At 40.4% G+C, this 21701-nt stretch overlaps 1 protein-coding gene and 1 pseudogene across 4 annotated transcripts in view; one reads left to right on the top strand and one right to left on the bottom strand.

Moving 5' to 3' along the window:
- The window catches only part of PHACTR1 (phosphatase and actin regulator 1), a gene marked incomplete at its 5' end in the record, with an annotated part of 446140 nt that overhangs the window by 293101 nt on the left and 131338 nt on the right, over positions 1-21701 (top strand). The gene's annotated exons all lie outside the window — the stretch shown is intronic.
- On the bottom strand, positions 6823-7265 carry LOC308413677 (large ribosomal subunit protein uL24-like; annotated as a pseudogene). The gene has a single exon. The product of its transcript is annotated as a large ribosomal subunit protein uL24-like (transcript).

The raw sequence follows: 21701 nt of genomic DNA, 5'->3' as shown, positions 1-21701 counted from the left end.
TTACTGAATTCTTCCCCTCCTTTTAATTTTGGTCTTTCCTGTTTCCATGTTTCTAGCCTTTACCAGAACTCCCTGTTAAATAAATTGCTCCTAAAAATCATAGAGATGCTCTTAAGCATCATAGGTAGTTTCTGCTATCAATTTGACACAAACCTAGAGTCCCTTAGGAAGAGGGACCCTCAACTGAAGAACGAATGTCTCAGATCAAATAGGACTGTAGGCATATCTGTGAGGCATTTTTTTTTCATTGCTAGTTGAAATAGGAGAGCCCAGCTCACTGAGGGCAGTACTATCCCCTGGGCTGAATCAAAACAAAAGATGAGCAGAGAACCAGAGAACAAACCATTGGCAGCACTTCCTCACAGCCTGTGCTTTGATTCCTGCCTTGAACCTGTGCCCTAGATTCTGAAAGTGTTGGACTATAACCTACGCGCTCAAGTCAACCCCTTTCTCTTCACCTCGCTTTGGTCAGCATGTTTCATCATGGCAGCAGAAAAACAAATCAAAACAGTTTAGCATATGTCTTTGTGGGTCTGAATTATCTCAAGTATAATATTTTCCAGACTCACTTGACTTCTAACTTTCTTTTTGATTTACCAGTGGAGAAAGTCTCATTGTGTCTATGTGCCGAGTTTGCATTCATTTCTCTCATTCACTGATGGACACCTAAGCTGATTTCATTTCTTCAGTACTGGGGCCATAACAACAGTGAACAGTGCAGATGGCTGGTGCAGGATACAGAGTTCTTTCTATGTTTGCCCTGGGGTGGTATAGCTGAGCCATATGACAGTTCTATGTTTAGGTTTTTTAGCAACCTCCATGATGATTTCCACATTAGTGACATTAGCGTACCCCCACCAACGGTAAATTCAGGTCCCCTGTCCTGCATCGTCTACAGCATTTGTGGTGGTTTGTTTTCTTCATTTTAGCCATAAGATGAAATCCCAACGAGTTTTAATTTGCATTTTTCTGTGACTAAATAGGCTGAACACACCTTAAGGTACTGACTAGTGGCTTTCATTTCTTCTTTTGAGAATTCTTTCTTCTGTTCCTTGCTGCCATGTTTTTAATTGGGTTGTTTGCTTTCTTGATATTTGGTTTTTAAGCTCTTTGTATATTCTAGACACCAATCCTATGTCAAAGGCTTAGCTGGCAATGATTTTCTCCCATTCTGTGGCCTGCCTCTTTAGGCAATGAGAATTCTTCATTCCATACAATATAGAAGTTTTTAATTCCATGAAGTCTTACTTAATGATTGTTGACAATTCTTGAGTGACCGGAGACCTATTCAGTAAGCAAATTTTGTAAGTCCTTATAGTAGGTCTGTAATAAGAAATGAAAAGCAAGGAAAAATTTCTAATATAATACCGTAGTCTGCTTGCTCATGACAGTTACTTAAGATTATATGTATTTCCTGAGTCTAAATCCCGTAAACACATACACACATGCACACATATGCACATACATACACACATTATTGTAACTGAGAACATAAAAGAGAAACCCAAGCTGTTGCCAAGTCTGTTTGGGGTGCCTAAGGTAACTGTGTGCAAGTTCAAGGCCGTATGAGACCACCTTGGAAGGAAACAATTTCTACATCTATAACTGTGCTTACAGGAAAACGGTGGTCATTTTAAAGGGCTCACAAACTGTGCTGGTGTGGCAATAGTGTATAGTACCTGACATCAGTGATGACACATTGGGCATCTATATGCAAATCATGCCTTGTTTTAGTCATCTCTAAAGTGCAGACAGACAGACCCCTATTGCTTCCTGAATGGATGATGGATTTAGTAGAGAAGCCAGCTTGTAAAAAGGAGCTGATGTCCTCTTAGCTCTGTGGTTAAGGCAGTCTGAACTGGATCATTTGCCTCCTCCTGCAACTTTGGAGGCACAGCCTGCCTGGCTCTAATGTGATTAGAATTCATTTTATGATGCTATCAAAACAAAGGAGATAAATTTCTACTTTTTTTCCCACCTATTAAAGTTTGTCACAAATATGGCTTGCAATCATTCTAAATAAATTACTTTGGCCTGTTGGAAAAAAAAGTGCCATGCTGTTAATTTTATTACTTTCCTGGCAAGCATACTGGTGTGGAACTGTAGATATAATTGAAGGCATATTATAAATTAGGCATGAAGGCTGCTAAGCACCAGATCCATACCAGATTCAGATAGAGAACATCTGAATACTTTCCCAAGGAGAAACAAGACCTATGCTGACAGGCTGCCAGTGGAAGTTTGTTACTGTGGAAATCTGCAAAGACTTGACGGTCGGCGATTAAATGGCAATTATACTGATTTCACAATAAGGAATTATTCAAAAATAACAGGCATTGGGACCCTGTTTGTCCCCTGGCATTTCATACCTGCAAGAGCTCGTTTGGGTGCGCTGCTTTCTCTTTCAAAGATAACCAGTTCTTTTAAAAGAATGTGAAGATGTTTCCATGGGATAAAAATGTTCCTTTGTTCTGAATTTTAATACTGAACCTTTTGTTTAGACTTGCAAAACTGTGACTACTGAGCCTAGCATAACGTCCTCCGTGCTCTGCACCTTGTGTGATAATAAAGTTAGAAAATGTTGGGTTAAAATTGCTAATTGGCTTTGTCTTTATTCTAGATAGATGCTTTTAAGAACATGTTAAAATGTAGCTCAGTGCTGAGTTCAGACTGTCAGACCTTCCCTTAACCTTAATCCAAGACGGGAAGAATGGCATCTTTTCCTCATGATATACTGTGGGAGCCACAAGTTAGCTGTAGGCATTGTCTAATAAGGAATTCTCCTTCCATGACAAGTTTTCTTTAAAAATCACCAGTGAGTATTGAATATTATAAAAGTCTCTTTCACCTTTGATGTGCTTACTTGATTTTCTACCTTTTTAACAAGGTATGTTTCACTAAACTTACATTCCCAGTGTAAGCATGATTTTTTTTTCCATGAGATTAAATTCTGGATTGAATGTATTAGTAGTTGTTAAAGATTTTCATGCTTACGTTCACAAGAGATCTTCATCTGTCATTTTCCTCAAACTTTGATTTTACTAGACTGAAACCAACATAATAAAATATATCATAAAGGGTTTCTTTCTTCTCTTTTTCTCTAAACAAGTTTGGATCAAATGTGTTTATATTTCTTTTTCAAGCATAGAATTCTACAGTAGACCCCTCTGGATCTGAGGTTTTCTATATGCAATGGGTTTAGATTTCATTATCCTAGGTAGGTAGGTAGGTAGGTAGGTTCATGGATGGATGGATGGATGGATGGATGGATGGATGGATGGATGGATGGATGGATGGAAGGATGGATGGATAAATGGATGGCTGGATAGATAGATGATGTATGATAGATGGATAGGCAGGCTGTCACACAGATGGACAGATTTTTCATTTCATTCTTGTTTTGCATCAGTTTTATAGTTTATGATTTTCAAGGTTTTTGTCCATTGCATGTACACTGCAGAACTAGGTGGCACACGTTTGCTTGCAGGAGTCGGCCTCCTTTCGATGTCTGTGGTACCTGTACTTATTATGTCTCACAAGTTTCCCTTGAATCCTAACCCCAGTAACTTTTTACTTGTTTCTTCTAGTCATGATCAGCTTCCATAAGGAGTTGTCACTTGAGCTAACCGGGCTCTCTCTGGTTTATTTTTTCCATGTTGATACTTTCTCACTCATTTCTAGTCTTTAGTATTTCCCTTCCCTCAACTCATTTTGAGTTCAGTGTGATTTTACTTCTTCACTTTTGCTGAAGTGCAAAACTTACATCACTGTTTTTTCTATAATGTAAGCATATAAAGTTTTGTAGTTTCCTTTTGTTTCTCTCTTGGTCCTGGGAAGTTAAACACATGTCTTGTGTTAGCACATTGAGCATGTGCTCTACCACTGAGCCATACCCCTTAACCCTACCCCCACAACATTGACAAATTACATTTTCACTGCTAGCCACTTCTAACAATTTAAATTCCTATTTAATTTTAATTTCCATGACTTCTTTATATGCTCATTACTTACATTAACCATAACTGTTTGATAATATGTAACTATTTTTTTCAAATATTTTTTGTTTTGACTTATTAAATTTTAGTCACGAAACATACCATATACTCTTTCAGCCATGTCAAATCTAATAGAGCCTGCCTTATTCACGTGTAAAATAACTTCTCACAAGTCCTTGGAAAAGAATGTGTACTTTTTAATTTGCAGTAAAGGATCCTTTAAATGATTTGGGTCGGCCCGGTTGATAGGGTTATTTCTGTGTCTTGTGTTCTGATTTTGTCATTTTTTGGACAATGTCTACAAATTTATCTTTAAAGTTATAGGTTTGCCTCTTTCTGTTTTATTGATGAATGTATTTCTCCAGCTGTGTTGCTCAGGACTATTGGATAATATTTTCAGGAATTGCCTCATTGTTATGGGGTTCTTTATATATGACACGTTTTAGTTGTTCCTGTTGTTGTTGTTTATCTAATACTAATGCAGCGTTTTGCTTTCTACTGTCAGTGTCTAAAAAGCATGTATTAAAGCACTTTTGTTTAGAGTAGACAGTATAGAATAGGTCTCTGTATTTCAATTGACATCTCATTTTAATGGGACTATCAATATTTATCAGTTAATCAATTTATAAATAACAATTTAGCTTTCTTTGCTACCTAGTTTCCATTTCTCCTTTGTTCCTTGATCCTTTTCTCTCTGTGATGCTAGTGTGTTTGTGTATGTGTGCCCACGAGTGCAAGTGCGCACACGTGCATGCACATGAATGTATCTTTATGTGTGTGTGAATATGGTGTGTTTGTATTGATTCTGACATTTATTTTATTCATTTGAGTGTGCTGTTTGGGGTTTTTTGGGGAGGGAGGTTAATTTTATTTTCTTTTTTCCTAGACATTAGTTAATTCCATAACCCTTCTTAACTCTGTTGTATGCTATTTGGGGTGGCTCTATGCTAATTTCTCTTCTGGGCTAGTTTGGCTTTTTAAAGACTTTTGAGGTCTCTATAAACTGTTACATGTTTTCCCCCACTGGATAGAATTTGAATTACTCAGCTTCTCCATAGTCTAGTTTTAAATTATCAACTGCTTTAAATCTCAGCTAAAACCCCAGGAGGTTTTTCTGACACCACTTCATAGACCTCTCTCCTCTGCTGCTCTGCTCTGTCTTCAGTTGCCCTCAGCCTTGCTCTGAAGCTCATCTCTCAGCGCTTCAACTCACCAGGACTGTGGAGCCCCACTTAGCGTTCTGTTGCTATGCCATGGTCTGGAGACTTCTCCAGATAGAAACTGTAGCAATCAAAAGCTCACTTCCCACTCCCTCCCACTTACTTTCTCCCACTTCTTTCCATTTCCTTTGTTTGCTTTCCTGGCTTACTGGCTTTTTTAACTGTCTGAAAACTATTTCTTAAGTTTTGTTTTTTAAAATTTCTTAGTTTCACAAGCACACGTCAGCTCTGGCTGGTCCAGACGCTAAAAATAAAAACTCTGCCCTTCCCATAAGATGGCAGAGGGAGGGAGATGGGGCAGGGTCCATGCTAGAGATCAAATTCATGACCTCAACCATTTTCGGTGAGCATGTTACCCCTGAGCTATCCTCAGATCTACAGTTTTGTTTTTTTCTTTCCTCTTTATATTTTTAAATCTTTTTTATATAAACTTCAATAATTTTCATTTTAATGATCAGAGAACAGCCCTCTGAATGGACATACCATAATTTATATAATATTTAAACCAAACATTGACTCCAATTGATATATGTTAATCTTTATGTGCTTCTTCCTCATCTCTTTCAGGCCAAACGAAATTGCTATATCAAAACTAGACTATTGATTGTCACCTGACACAAATGACATACTGCTGCCCCAGAGGGTAGTTAGTTTTTCTTTAAATTCTACATCACTGTTCAAAAGTATACATGCCACCTTGATCTTGGGCACCCTAGTTATTAAAATATATTTTAATCTTCAGTTTAAATAAAATAGCTGACTGACTGTAGGAGCATCGTTTAGAGACTCATCAATTATCACCGTCAATTACCATGCTTCAATTTGCATAATGTCTCTTGTCCATTTGCATATTTAAATTCTACCATGTTACATATGTATGTGCTTTAAAATACCAGGTAATACAGTGAGCACAGCTTTTCCCTGTTCTGCCTCTTGTTATTTCAGCACCGTTGATCCAAGACAGTGAATTTTAACTTCTTCGGATTTCCAATGAGGTCATCATCCCATGTTGTGACATCAGTTATGACACCTCAGAGATCTGTATCATTTATTCCTACCCTTACCCGTGTCCTCCATCTCTATCCCCACTCCCCTCAATATAGTATGTGCTTAAAATAAGTCAGCAGAGTCTCAGCAGTGCATTGGCCATGCAATGCTGCTCTCGAGGACCACAGAACATGATCACTATTCTCTTCACATACAGCTTTTAGGTGCCTTGTGTTTCCTGCCTTGCTTATTACTATATTTCTGAAACACCTTCATTATGATCCCATTAGGTTTTATTCCAGCATGTTTATTGACTGCTCACATCTTTATCTTCATCATCCATTCATTCATCCTTTCGTTCATCCTCCATACTTGCCTGTTGTTCATCAGGAGACCCTTCCTTGGTTTCGTGCGCATGCATCCAACCCTAGATTCCTGATCTCTGAACTCACTTTGACGTTTTGTGGTTTTATTGGTCATGCCTTGTCTGGTTGAATATAGAATTGCTGATTTTAAAGAACTTTTGTACATATTTGAGGATGTTATTGCCCTCTAGTATTGAATAGTGGTTTTTTTTTTTAACTTAAGCAGTCTTTAATGAAAGTTGCATATACAACCCCCTACTCCTGCATCTTCTCCATTGTTTCTTCCTTGTATTTGCCCTTCTCCTTTTCTACTTGTCAAGACATGTCTTTCCCCTCCAGGATTGTCTTGTGGTCCTTTCCAGCTTTGGCCTGGTGATAACCACCTTGCTGGGGTGGATGCCCACAGGGACACTTGTGCCATTAGTCTTCTCTTGCTGGACTCGTTCAGTGTAGATGACGTGTTTCTTCCTGCACACTTAGACCATGTTGCCAGTCTGCTGGCCTTTGTAGTATTCCCAGACAACCTGAACTTCATCATCTTTTTGGATGGGCATAGACCAAAAGGGAACATTATCCTCCTTTCTCAGCTCTTTGGAAAGAGGGAAAGACATGATCTTCCTCCGGATATGAGGAGGTGCACTGCAATTCCCTTTGCCGTTCTTGCTTCGGTCAGAAGTCACGAAGGGATTGAACTTCATTTTGGCGGTTGTGGTCCAGTAATCATATTGAATTATTTAAAGAAGTCAGATAAATTCTGGGTTACTTTTAATGAGATGATCACTTGTTCTTTAGAGGATTTTCTTTAGTTTGCAAAGTCTCTGTGTCCCCAATGATCTCGAATTCCATGCTGTTTAGCTTTAGTAGTCAGTGTATTTGGCCTCTACTTGACATTTTCCATCTGAAGGCCTGTTCTTGGCTTTGGAAAACTTTATTTAGTTCTCTATTTTACTTGCTTTGGTTCTCTTCTCTTGTAATGTGGAATTTTCATCAAGTCAGACCAGGGAGTGAGTCCAGCGGTTTCATTTTCATTTGCATCCTTCGTCCCGATTTCTGGGTAGTGATTTGTGGAGCACTTGCTTGACTCTGTTGTCTGTCCATATACACGAGACTTTATTTATTTTGAAAAATCTTTTTTTTTTTTTTTTACTTTTAAGAGTTCTCACTTCCTCTTTCATACCATGCAGTTCACCTCTATTTAAATAGAGACCTAATGTGTGGACAGTCCTGCCCTCTACCTTGTCTGTTTTTATTGAAACAATCTTACCTTTCTCTTGTCTTCTATTGCTCTTTGGTATAAGAGCCTCCTCTCTGATTCCAGCTGGCATTTGCTTGTGGTTTTTTTTTTTTTTTTTTTTGCATCTCCAACATTAATTTGGACTGCATTCTCTGAAGGGCCCTCTGACTACAAAGGAGTTTGATCTTAGGAAGGCATGTTTTCATATATCGATGAGGTTGGAGGAGTGGCTTTTAAAATTTACCTTTCTTCTCAGCATAAAGAAGCCACAAAAATAAAAAGAAGAAATCAAACAGTTTGAGCTCACACCCTAGCCAGACTTGTTAGCAAAAAAAAAAAAAAAAAAAAAACCTACAGGATTATCCTGAAAACAAACGATGATAAAAGATGTCAACAAATTGCACTATATATGCAATTCAAGGCGAGCCTCGAAGTGGTTCATTGGCAAAAGAATAAATTATAATGGAAATTTAAATATTCAGAACAAATTGATTAGAAGAGTACATGCTGTTATTGTGAGACGCATGCAAATTCACAGCCTCAAGAATGTTCATATACAAAAAAAACTAATGTTAAAACTCAATTTCAGAAAGCATGTGAAGGAACAGAATGCGTATAGGAGAGAAATAGTGAGGATGTAGAGTCATAAGGTAAAGTTCCGTTTCTAAAAGTCAACAATAGTCACTAGGGAAATTGGGGAGGAAAAGTCAGAAGACACCAGAGTTGAATAAATGAATGAAACAGCTTTGGAAGAATGTACAACTTTGTATCAATTTTATGATTTTAAAGGCAATAGCTACTAGAAAAGGATAGCTAAACAAAATGGATATGAGAATCCTAAAGGAGCCTGCAGATTTTAAATGAGCTAAATCAATATGTAAACATCCCTGATGTTGTAGTTTAGGTGTAACATGAGCTCAGAGGCTCACAAGTCAAAGGGCAGGTCCTTGACTGGTGGTACTTTTGGTCACTCAGATGCTGACATCACCAATGACCTAGATCATTGGCGAGTTCATAGCTAAGCAAGCTGTTAGGAGATGGGGCCTGGTGACAGGATATAGGTGGCTTTGGGGACACTTTGGAAGCTCCTATCCTGCTCCTGGTCTCTTCCTCCTCACCATGAAGTAAGCCACTCTGTCCTTCTATACCTCCCTTCCATGGTCTTGTGGCTTTCACAGGCCCAGAAGCAATGAAGCCAGGTGATCACAGTTGGAAATGATGAGCCAGAGTAATCCTTCCCTCAACTTGTTTTTCCAAGAGCTTTTTGTAATGAACCATTACTAATACAAAAGAATATCTCTTCGTTAGAAAAGCAGCCCTTGCCAAACTTTCAAGAAATGGAAACTGTCATTTTAACCAACTCCCTCCAGAGGAGGACAAAAACGTAATGATATATCTCACCTAGCTTCTTTAGACATATCCACTCCAGCAGACTCAGAAAAAAAAACTAGGTTACAAAATTTAGCATATAAGGACTAGAGAAATGGCTCAGAGGTTAAGGGCAATCACTACTCTTGCTGAGGACACAGGTTTTCTTCCCTGCACCCACATCAAGCAACTCACAGCCTCCTCTTACTCTGTTCCAGGGGATTTAAGACCCTCTGACCTCTGTGGGAACCTGCATACACATGGTACATATAAAACAATGCTGGCATTCATGCGCAAAGATATAAAATAAATCCTTTTACAAAAATTAAGAGCTAGAGAGATGGCTCAGTGGTTAAGTGCACATACTGTTCTTGCAAAGGGCCTAGGTTCAATTCCTAGCACCCACGTTGGAAACTCACAACCATCTGTAGCTCCAGCTCCATAAATCCAATACCTTCTTCTGACCTCTGTGAGCACCTATATGTCCAGACACATACCTACATAAACACACACACACACATACACACACACACATAGACATACACACACAGAATTATGAAGCACCTAGAGGTTCAGCCACATACCTACACAGATACACACATACACACATACATAATTATAAAGAAAATAAAAATTTAAAAACATTAACATGGCCTTAGTCAACAACCAAAACACTATAAATAGAGCATGGCTTCCTTAATAAAGGCTACCAGTGAGAACAAAATAAATGGATGACAGTTCAAACATTCTGCATAACAAAAGTAATTAAAGTAAAAAAAATATTACCAGAAAATGCTCACCAAAAGTCCAGGTGGTGATTTCTCCATGGTTCTATGGAGCATGTTAAAATGACAAGGACTGGAAAGGCATAAACAAACAGCCATCCTCTGTAAATATTTGATAGCTTCGGGACTGTGACTTATAAGAATTAATAACAGCATCAAGTAAGGACATCTACAAGTATGAAAAACCGGGCTCCAAATAGAGAGAAAGTAATGAAACGATATTAACTTGGGAAAAGCTGAACACTAGGAAGATTGGCAAATTAAATATAAACATCTGCAGAAAGCATTTTGCCCACAGTCATGCAGAGCAGCAATCTCTGATTCTTGAAGAAGCCAAGTTCTGGGCTGGCAGTTCCTCCTCTGCAAGGAGCAACTCGAGCCTCTCGGCCCAAGATAAAAACAATGATGGTTCTCTCCAAACCTCCCATATTCCCTGGGACTTCTCATAGTTTGGGCCACAGGGGTGGGGAAGCAGCTGGTTTACATCAATCCCCAGAACACTTCCTAGTGACAAGAGTGAAGGTGACAGTTGATGGTTCTGGGCCTGGGGGCCCTTTGGTTGCCCTGGAGTATAGAGTTAAGCAGTTGCTATCCCCAGGAGATGGTCTGTCTTTGTATGGAAGGATTAAAATACCAGAATGTAAGACCAGAGAAGGCTCAGAGGGTAAAGGGGCTTGCTGCCAAGCTTGATGATCTGGGTTCAATCCCCAGTGCCCACATGGTAGAAGGGAAGAAGTGAGTCCTGCAACTGTCCTTTATTACTCTACATATGTACATTGGCATGCTTAGAAGTGAACACACACATACACACACACACACACACACACACACACACACACACAGAGAGAGAGAGGGGGGGGGGGCATGCAAATAAATGTATAAAATAGTAATCTCAGCAGACAGCAGTAGCCAAAAGATTATGAACTAGAGGCAAGTCTTGGCTGTAATGTAAAACACTATCTCAAAAAGAAAAACCTAAGTATAAACTCAAAACCTCATGTAAGTATATTAAAATATGTGGAAAAGTGCATTGTATCATTGTATCATGCGATAAATTCAAAATCAAGAATCAATAGGATTTGTGGCTAGAGACATAGCTCAGTGGCTAAAAGCACTTGCTAATCTCACAGAGGACCTGGGCATGATTCCCACATAGCAGCAAACAATCATCACTACCTCCACTTCCAGGATATCCAGTGCCCTCTTCTGGTTTCAGCGGGCACCAGATATGCATATGGGACACATACATGCATACAAGATACTCTTGCACATAAAATAAAAATAATAAAAGTGCTAAAAGAATCATGTTTGGAGTTAAGACCTCTAGCACAGGGGTCGTAAATCTGAGCATTTCATCCCACTGAGCACAGCTGGGGACATGAGACAATGGCTCGTTGAGGAAACAAGATGTGATCACAAGACCAGGGCAAAGTGGGTAGGAGAAGGTTCACTAACTTACTGCAATTGTCACTGCAGGTGGTCTGGGCTCCAGTTCCTGTTGTTTACACCCACTCGTGTCTAGGCAGCACTTGTCTTTGGGTTATGTGAGAATGAGTGTGGAGAAGATGGTGTGAAAGCTAAAATTGAGTTTGGGAAGCGATGCCAAGACTGCTCACAAGGAGCTGAGTATAGAGCTAGGCCTGAGGATGAGCCGCCATTTTTCTTTCTTGAGGAATGATGACGATACAGCAGCCCCGAATGATATCAGAGAAACCGTGCACATTGTACTTGCATTAGCTCATTTCACCTTTATAGCATGCCGTGAAACCAGTGACCATATTTACATCTCGATAGCTTGATAGTGAAATAGTTTCACACTGAGGCTAAACCACTTGTCCCAGGTTGTCCTGCTGAGATGTGGTAGTTTTTATGCATGAATGTGACAGTTCTTATCTTTAACTGAACAAAACTAATGTGTAAGCTGCCATGTAAGAACCGTGAAGCCTCATTGTATTAAGACCGACTGAACTACGGGAAGAAGTTGGTCCCTGGCATTTTTCTGTAGAAATCTGCCACTTTCAGCCAGTTCTTGAGTTTCCTTTTTACTTAAAAGCTAGGGGTTATTTGGAGCGGCGGGCATAAGGTAGCCCTTGCTTGCCAGGTAGTTATGGGAGTGGTCTGAGTTTTGTAAACTTTACTCGAATGCTCAGAGTTGTAACTTTTTCCCCACTTCTTCCTTCAACACTCTCTGCTATAAAATAGCAACAAGAATAAAATTTTATTTGACCACCAAATCTCTTTCCTCATCAGAAAACATCGATCTTTTACTTGGACACACACAGACTGCTTCCATTGGCTCCTCTTTCCCTCCTTAGAGTAACACTGAAGAAGTCTGCACATTTTCCAAATTGAGGAGTAAGGAAATTGGATTTAATTCTTTATTTAATTATAAGTTTCATTCTTAATCACCCAGATTTTTTTTAATGAAGATTGGAAAAGAAAACGAATCTTTAAAAAAAAAGTGGTTTATATTTTTAAATTATGTATGCACATGATACCTGAATAACATCATGGAGTTGCTTCTCCTCTCGCACCTTTACGTGAAGTCTGGGAGTGGGACGCTATGCTGGGCTTCTATGACAAGTACCTTTACCCGGAGAGCCATCTTGCTGGCCCAGAAAAAAAAATCAGATTGTTCCTATGCCAACTACTTATGAAAACACACTTATTTATAGGCTCATATATGGTCTTTTTATAGAATGTAAGAAGCCAAGAGTCCTTAGATTTATATTTAGTAATTGACATTTAAATATTCCAGTTTGCTTAGAGATATCTCAGATGTTTATCACAGAACAGAATTTCACATGACAAGCTTATAACCATGTGTCCCAGTAGCATTTACCTAGTTTATTTATTGTTGGTACTTGTTCCTAGCTCTCCCATGGAAACTGAGCCATCAGACCAGCAGAGCCTTCATTTCAAGCTGTGTCTGTGCCAAAGAAATACCCTGACTGTTGCTTAATTGAGACATGAAATCAGTGGGCACTGTAGAACTCTATTGTGAGAACAAGTACCATGGTGATGTCAGTCTGCCAGTTTATGAAAAGACTGTTGAGTCTAGTCACATCTCTAATGCTGTCCTAAGACATTCATGCACAGTCCTCCTGGACCAGCTCAGGAGAAGCAGTTCTCACATGGTGTGTACAGAAAGAGTGTGGAGCCTTTACAACATGGCCGACCTGCCTTATATTCATTATCTAAGGATCATGTGAGTCATAGGGGTCACTATTAGATGTCTGAAGTCTGGCTTAGACTGGTCAAAATAAAACATCCAAAGGGCATTGAACAATAAATACAGTGATCTCGCTATAAACAAACGTCCAGAGGACTGCATATCTATGTGAGCTGGAACCTACTGTGTTAGCTTTATAGAGGTATTTTATAGTGGTATAAAGGGAAAAAAGGGTATTTTTCTTCTAAATACCTTTCAAGTGATGTCATTCCAAAAGCACTTGAAAGATATTTAGAAGAGAAAATATTATATTAAGTAGGTAGCCAAACAAAGATTAAATGGGAGATGCAAAACCAAAAGCCAATTTTGTCAGGAGGGGGAAAGGGAGGCCACAATAGGTCTATTAGCTAATAGCTCAATAGTTTCAGCACCCACTCCCATGTTACATGTTTATTAAATCTATTACAACACACCATATGCCTCTTTATACTAGTCTTGATGTATTTTTTAGTCCATTTCTGAAGCCGAATGGTTTATAAAGAATATAGGTTTATTTATCTTATGGTTCCTGAAGCCAGCAAGCAAAGAACACGCTTCTCACACCTGTTGGGCATTTGGGGACAGCCTTCTTCCAGTGCTGTACTATCCTAGAGAGATCACCTAGCCAAACAGAGCAAGCACGTTAGTTCAGACTCCTCGTCTTTCTTAGGATACCACCATCACCGTCATGAAGCCCCAGTGCCATAAGCTTATCCAACCCTGCTAACCTTTAAATGTCACTGGAAGGTGAGTTTAAGGATTATGTTTTTTAACCTGCAGGTCGCTGCATTCAAACTCCAGTTATATATAATGACTTAATGCCGATGTGATATCTGATATGTGAGGAATGGCCCAAACAAGAGTTAAGTAAATACTACACAGTGCATGATTCTGGCTATTATTGCTTGAGGTTGGACAGCCGACAACCTCATCTGTCAATTTGGTGTCAATAAATGTGTTCCGTAAACAACAAGACTGCATGAAAGGGTCTGAAGGTCCACATATGATGTGACGAAGCTTTGTATGATGTAATATGATTCCCGAAAATACCCCTGGCAGTTGTGAGAAGGCTGGGTGGGAACCATGAAAGGGGTACCCTGGAGGTACAAGGCACCTTGATTTGTCCAGGTTGGGCTCCATCCATGGCTTTAGCAGTTTGCCTAGAAAGCAGGGTGTGTGTGTGGTGTGTGTGTGTGTGTGTGTGTGTGTGTGTGTGTGTGTGTGTGTGTGTGTGTGTGCAAGTGTGTATACATGCACATGCCCACATATGTGCATTCTTGGAAGGAATGTCACAGACGGTATTGTCCCCAGCGCATATGAATGTCATAACAGCGAATTCTGAACATTACAATGGAGCAGCCGGGCTCTGAGACTTGTAGGCACCACTTTTCAAAACAGACCCATTTTCTGTGCCAATATTTTGTAAGTGATGAACAAGCCAGTGAAAATTTAAATGGTTTTTTTTAAGCCACTCTTTAGAGTTTTCAGATGAAGAACTTTGTGCTCCATAACTCCGTGCCTTATGTTTCCCAAAGTTATTTTTAATTAGGGTTGCATAACCTGCTAGTGATTAAACCTGCAAGTGTGCAGGCAGTTTATGTCTGTAATTAGATGAGGTTAAATTCTCCCATGGGAGGAGAAGGTATGGTGAGCCTCCACCACATCTGATCTCAGAAGTCCTTAGCCTCTATAAGAAGAGAAACTTTCAAAATACATATAAAACTGGGTCAGCAAGATGGCTCAGCAGGTAAAGGTGCTTGCTGCAAAGTCTGGTAATTCAAGTTTGATCCCTGGTATCCACATGATGGAAAGAGAGAACCGGCTCCCGACAATTGTCCTCTGACAACCACAGGCATGTGGTGGTGTGCATGCATAGCATAACATGACACAAGGTAACAATACACGCATAGCCTAAGTACATACACGTTGAATTTAATAATAAACTCAGGACACGTGAATCTGCATGGCACATGTCGCTTAAGAAACTTCCTGAGAGTTGGGACAGTGCCAACCTCTTGCTCTAGTATAAGAGCTTTCTGCAAAAGATATCCTAACTTATTTATCAAAACTTACAAGATTCATGGTCACGGTCATGGTCCCTACTCAGTGGGAGTTTATTGTACTAATGTTTCTATCTAAAATATGTAGATTTTTCCTGGTTCAGAAATTTTTAAAGTAAAATTAAGCTTTTGGAAGCTGGGAGATACTGTTAGGAGCCGTTTTCTGCAGTTTATGGTTTGGCTTGGGGGGAGGTCACTGGAAGGATAATGTCTGGAGCCTAATCTTTCAAAGTCACCAACTCTGGCAGTCTGAATGTCACTGTCTTAGGCTCTTGCAGAAATGAACAGTAGTAACTACCAGTGAGCAGAGGGCAGCATGCTTGCTGGTGCTGAGTTTTGATTCTTGGGCACCATGGCTCACTAGATTGGAAATAAACACAAAGATGAAGAACATCATAGGCTTCTCAAGGATGGCAGATCCCAGACCGTGGAGCCCCCAACATGTGAAGGCAGAAGTGCTAATCTGGCTGCTAAAACCAGATACAAATGATTCCCCCCCACCCCCTAGCAGCCAGCTGCAGCTGCATTCAGCTCCTGGTGCCCACAATGTCTAGAAGGGAGCCCATTGTCTGGCTGCTGAATGGACAGATTACAGCTGAGCTCCCCCAGGAACAGATTTCAGAATGGGAACATTGTAAAAGATTTTTTTGGAGGAAATTCAAACCTACGTGTTTTTACACTCAGCAGCCAGTTAGCACCGGATAATAGTGCAGGAGGGCAAATGAAGGGGAGTTGGGGGGGGGCATTCACAGTCTAGTGAGTGTCAGTAGACACTGAACCGCTAATGATGGGTGTGAGTCTTTTAAGGTAAAAACAAGAAGGCCCGTTAGAGTTAGGTCCTACCAGCTCTGCTGAGGAAGCCTGGAAGCTATTATTACAATTAGCAGATAACCCATTCTTGCTGACTAGAGATGGAATGCTCTGTTGGAAATCTCTGAAATTGTGACAGCAATGCAAGTGTCTATAACCACCCCTCTAAACAAATAACAATGACAATGAGCTGAGATCAAGATATTATGGGTTTGAGTATGTTGGTTACCAATGCTCGAGTTTCCTGTTCATCGCCTCAGTCACCTGTGTCCCCTTCTGAACAGGATGTCCTGTATTCGTTCTCTCAGGTAGTGTGAGGCAGGGGCTGGAGGCCAGCCAAGCATGAGATACAGGTGTTAGTCAGCTTTCTATCACTGTGACAAATGACTTCAGACGGTCAACTTATGAGATAAAAAGGTTCACTTTGGTTCTCACTTGGGTTCACACTCTAGAGTAGGGGTGTACCGATGCATTATTATGATCCACTATTATTCAGAAGTGCATGACAATGAACCACTCACCTCACAAGCTAGGGAGCGATCGAGGGACTCAGTTTTTACAATGTCCATTTGCTTTTTTCTGTCCGTAGTGAGGGCTACAGTTGGGGGAGTAATGAGAATTAAATATTTTCATGCAAATATTGATCAGTATTTCTGAAGTATCATGTGACAATTGGCTGTAGAAATAAATCAGTTGATTTGGATAGTCTTTAAGTGTTAATAGCCATTAACCACTGCGAAGTTCCTTTCTCCTCCTTCCCCTTCTTTTCATGGAAATGTCTCACGTTAATTTGAGAATGTGAGGGTAACCAAGGGATAAACATTCAAAGTGTGTCACCTCGTGGGCTAAGTGTTAACTTGGGCATGCCCAGAGACCTCCCCAGCAAGCTTCTTAGACATTGGGATGGGAAAGTTTTGATTTCTCATTCTTCCATATGAAATATTTCATTTTATATGTGTTATTGACTCTACAAAGTAAATGTGTTTGTAGCATGTAGCATATACATAGCATATAAAAGTAAAGTTAAAGAGATTCTGTACGTAAAAATGTGCACACATGAATCTCTAATGCAGTATGTATAGGTGATCTATTCTGCATGCTTCTGTGTTTGGTTTGGCTTTTTGGCTTAGGGGGAGTTGTTTATTTGGTTGCTCGGGCTTTTTCTCTTTTAACTATTCTTTACACTATTTTTGATTGAAGGGCTGGTATATAGTTATGGTTTAATTTAGTTCATATTTATACTACCTCCTGTTTGACCAAAGAAGGTGTTGGTTAGAATCTAAGAGTCACATGGAACTTCTTCTGACACTCTGAGCTGAAGGTAGCTTAGTAGGCGCTATGAGAAAGCTTAAGTGCTATTTGGCCTCTAGCAATCTCCATCCAAATAAAACGGGCTTGAACAAAGCACGGCGGAGCAAGAACTATGTCCTGCTCCCAACACCTTGAAGAAGTTACTCCAGACCTCAGGAACTGCGGACCAAGAGTGCTGAAGTCCTTAGGAAAGGAACATCAGCATACATTTTCTGCATGGTTGATTATTTTATTCATATTTTAATTGCTCATGCAGTGTCACATGGCCGTGTAATCATGTCTCCACGTGGCTTGTGTTGAACCGCATCATTATGGAAATATGATGCTCCATTAAGCATTAGGAAAATAATTGTTGTTTGTACAGAAACAAAACACAGTCCTTTCTCCGGTCGGATGGACAAATGCATCCCCAGCAAGTGTGATTTAAGAGGCTTGCACTACCCAGTTCTTCTTCAACATAATTTTAGGCTCCTTTTTATTTTTATTTTCAAATTATCTTTAATCATTTTTTTTACAGCCTGGTTGTTACCCTCTCCCGGTTTTTCCTCCAATGGCTCCTTTTTAAAACCCGCCTTCCTGTCTCATGCCCTGCAAACTGGTGCTCATGGGGATGAGTAAAGGGTGAACCTAGTCATCCTGGCTTGACAGCCCCTTCTCTCCTCCCTCTCTGCAAGCTGCCAGCCTCTTGCTTTTTATTGTGTTTCTGGAAGGGTATGAATTAGAAAAACAAATGACAAAACAAAAAAAAAAGAAGAAAAATCTAAGTTGTGGTTTAAAGAGACAGATTGATCTGTATGAGTTCAAGGCCAGCTTGGTCTACATAATGAGTTCCAGGCTATGCTGGGAGACCCTGTCTCAAATACAAAATAAAAGCCGACTGCCCCAGATGGGCGTGTCTTTAATCCCAAGACTCAAGAGGGAGAAGCTGGTGGCCGTTTATGAGTCAGACTGGTCTACATAGTAAGACCTCTGTCTCCAAATATAAGTTAATAATAACAAAGTAAACTACATGAAGGTGAGATCTTTGGAGCCCCTCCTCCTGCCACATAGTTTCACTGAGTGAATCTTTTTTTTAATTGGATATTTTATTTATTCACATTTCAAATGGTATCCCTTTCCTGGTTTCCCCTCCGGAAACCCCCTATCTTCTCTGTCCCTTTGCTTCTTTGAGGGTGCTCCCCCACCTTCCCACTCCTGCCTCGCCACCCAGCATTCCCCTGCAGTGGGGCATTGAGGCTTCACAGGAACAAGGGCCTCCCCTCCCACTGATGCCTGATAAGGCGATCTTCTGCTACATAAGCAGCTGGAGCCATGGGTCCTTCCGTGTGTACTCTTTAGCTGGTGGTTTAATCCCTGGGAGCACTCGGAGGTCTGTTGGTTGGTATTGTTTTTCTTCCTATGGGCTTGCAAAGCCCTTCAGCTCCTTCCGTCCTTCCTCTAACTCCTCCATTGGGGACCCTGTGCTCAGTCCAATAGTTGGCTGCACATCCATTGTTGTATTTGTTGTGCTCTGGCAGAGCCTCTCAGGAGACAGCTATATCAGGCTCCTGGCAGTAAGCACTTCTTGGCATCCACAATAGTGTCCCGGTTCTGTGATTACATATGGGATGTATCCCCAAGTGGGGCAGTCTCTGGATGGCCTTTCCTTCAGTCACTGAGTGAATCTAGCCTTTCTGTGGCTTCCTTCACACTAGAAACTTGACTGATATGTACTTAAAATGGGGCTTTAACCTCAGAGAGAAATCTGAAGGGGCTGAAGGGATTCGTGTATTCATAGATAGGAATGAATTTTGTCAAATATGATTCACACTACTAACAAAAGTGAAATCCCTCTAATTTTTAAAAGTAGTTTTTAATAAATTTTAATTGAGTGCATGCATACATATATGTGGTATATTTGTGTGTGTGTGTGTGTGTGTGTGTGTGTGCAGAGCAGACAGAGGCCAGGCCAGTGTGCCAGACACTCCAAGACGTAGAGATATAGACAGTTGTAAGCCACTCACGATAGGTAGTTTCTGAACTCAGGTCCTATGCAAAAACAGTACATGCTCTTCATCTTTGAACCACCTCTCCAAGCCCTTAATATTACTTTTTATTTTCATTTACATATATATGTGTGTACCTGAAGGAGTGCACGTGCAATGTGTGCACACAGGAGCCTTGGAGGTCAGAAGAGGGCAACAGATCCTCAGCTGGTGTTGCAGGCAGTTATGGACTATCATGTGGGGTGCTGGAAACATGACCTCAATCCCCTGCAAGAGCATCAAATACTGATTGATCACTGAGCCATCTCTCCAGCCCGACTTTTAAATATAACAGTGTAAAGAAAAACATGTCAAACGGATGTCAGCATCCGTTTCTAGTTCATTGAATCACTAATTATTTCTGTGGTTTCTTGAAAATTAGATTTTTTTTCTCAATGATACAAAATAGAAGGAAATTATCATTTAGCTGAACCTTCTCATAAGTCCACAATGCGTGCCTTGAAAGCCACTTAATAACTTCATTGGCGAATTTACACACCCTGTGATTTTGCTCCGGTGCAATTTGAAAGCACCTTTTGGGTTCATTCACACTGAACAAAGGCTGATGTGGTCTGCAGCGAATTCTGTGCAGAATCCCCACACAATGTGTAAGCTTAGACTTAGGATTTTCTTTAACCCTTTTTTCCTTCTACAAATCTATTTTTTGTTTGGAGTCTTGTAAATAAAATAAAATTGTATATTCTCTCTATATTAGAATAAGTAAGTTGTTGGCAGTTCTCACAAATGGAATCTTTATATAATGTTCTGAATGTATAATTGCCTCTTCAGCTTGCTTTTTTCCCCAGTATTTTTAATTGATAGCAATTAGAATGTGAGAATAACTTTTTAAAAAAAAAACTTTTAAAATATAATATTATACTTTACTGGTAAGAGAGTAAATCCCAGGAAAAGTAATGTTCAAAACAATTTCATAACTCTTATATGAAGTAATCTAATAGCATCCTATAGAATATACTAGAATATGTTTACTGTGGCTTAAAGATGAAGTACCCCCCGCAGGATAAACACTTGGTCTCTAGGTTATGGCACTGTTTGAAGGATCTTATGGCACATTTGGAAATGAGTCCTATCCAGGGCTGTAGTTATAGGTCTCCTGCACTCCAGTTCTGGCCAAGATCCCCAACAAGCCCCCAATACTCCCACCACCACTGACAGAAGCTACTCCCCAAGCCATGAAAGCCACCATGCCTTCCCTACCATGAAACAATGAGACAAAACAAATCCTTCTTCAAATTCATTCTGTTAAGTGTTCCATTGACATGCAAGAAAAGTAAGCGATACAGTGTAGACGCCAGACCTTGTGTCTACTGTGACTTCTCCTGGGCATTTCTCTTCCAGACTCACCACTGTGGTTGCCACTGGCTGTGTCTTAGTTACTTTTCTATTGCTGGGATTAAAAACAGCATGACCAATAAGGGTTCCAGAGAGATAAGGTGTCCATCACTGTCACAGCAGGGAGTGTGGTCACAGGCAGGTAGGCAAGGTGCTGAAGTGACAGTTGAGAAGTCACATCTATATCCACAAACAGAAAGCAGAGGGAGCAGTAGGGATGGCAGAAAGCTGTTAAAACCTCAAGCCTGCCTGCCCACCAATAACATACCTCCTCGAAGAAGGCACGCCTCCTAATCCTTGCCAAACAGTCTATGAGATGTCCCTCATGCATCTCAGGCGTTTGAGACTCATGGGAGACATCATTCAAACCATTGCAGGCTATCATGGTCTTTTTGTTGCTTTTGTTTAATCCCTTGAAACTATACTAAATCCTGATTGTTTATATTGTTACAGGGTATTAAGTTTCCATAAGACACTTTCATGTGGACTTAACATATCTGATTCCAAAGAAACCACTGCCTGCTACACCCTACTCTCAGCCCAAGCAGAGCTTTCCCAGCATGGATGGAGAATCACTCAAGTTCATTGCAAAGGGTATAGCAGTACAACAACTGGGAATGCAGATGCAGGGATGGGGGAGAAAATCTTGAAAGTTTGTGCATTTGAGCAAGCCCAGTATAGAGAGAAGGGGACTCGGAGGTGGAGGGGCACACTGCAGAGGCTCAAGAACAGTGCTGAAAGTTTGTGTACACAACTAAGTCCCCTTAAAAAATCCGTATGGTGAAAACATACCCAGGAGGCTGTTTGCCCCTGATCACAGAGTATCCAATCATGACGTGATAGAAAAACCGCGTCATTATTACCAATGAGAAGCCAGAATCCAGACACTCTAGTAAAGCAGTGTTGGCCCCTCATTGGTCCAGCATGGTTAACAGCAGATCCAATGTCACACTGCCACCCCGCCTTCAGTGCCATGAA

The sequence above is a fragment of the Micromys minutus genome (assembly GCF_963924665.1).
Source record: "Micromys minutus genome assembly, chromosome: 1".
NCBI classification, from domain to species: Eukaryota; Metazoa; Chordata; class Mammalia; order Rodentia; family Muridae; genus Micromys; species Micromys minutus.
This window is presented reverse-complemented; position numbering and strand designations above follow the sequence as displayed.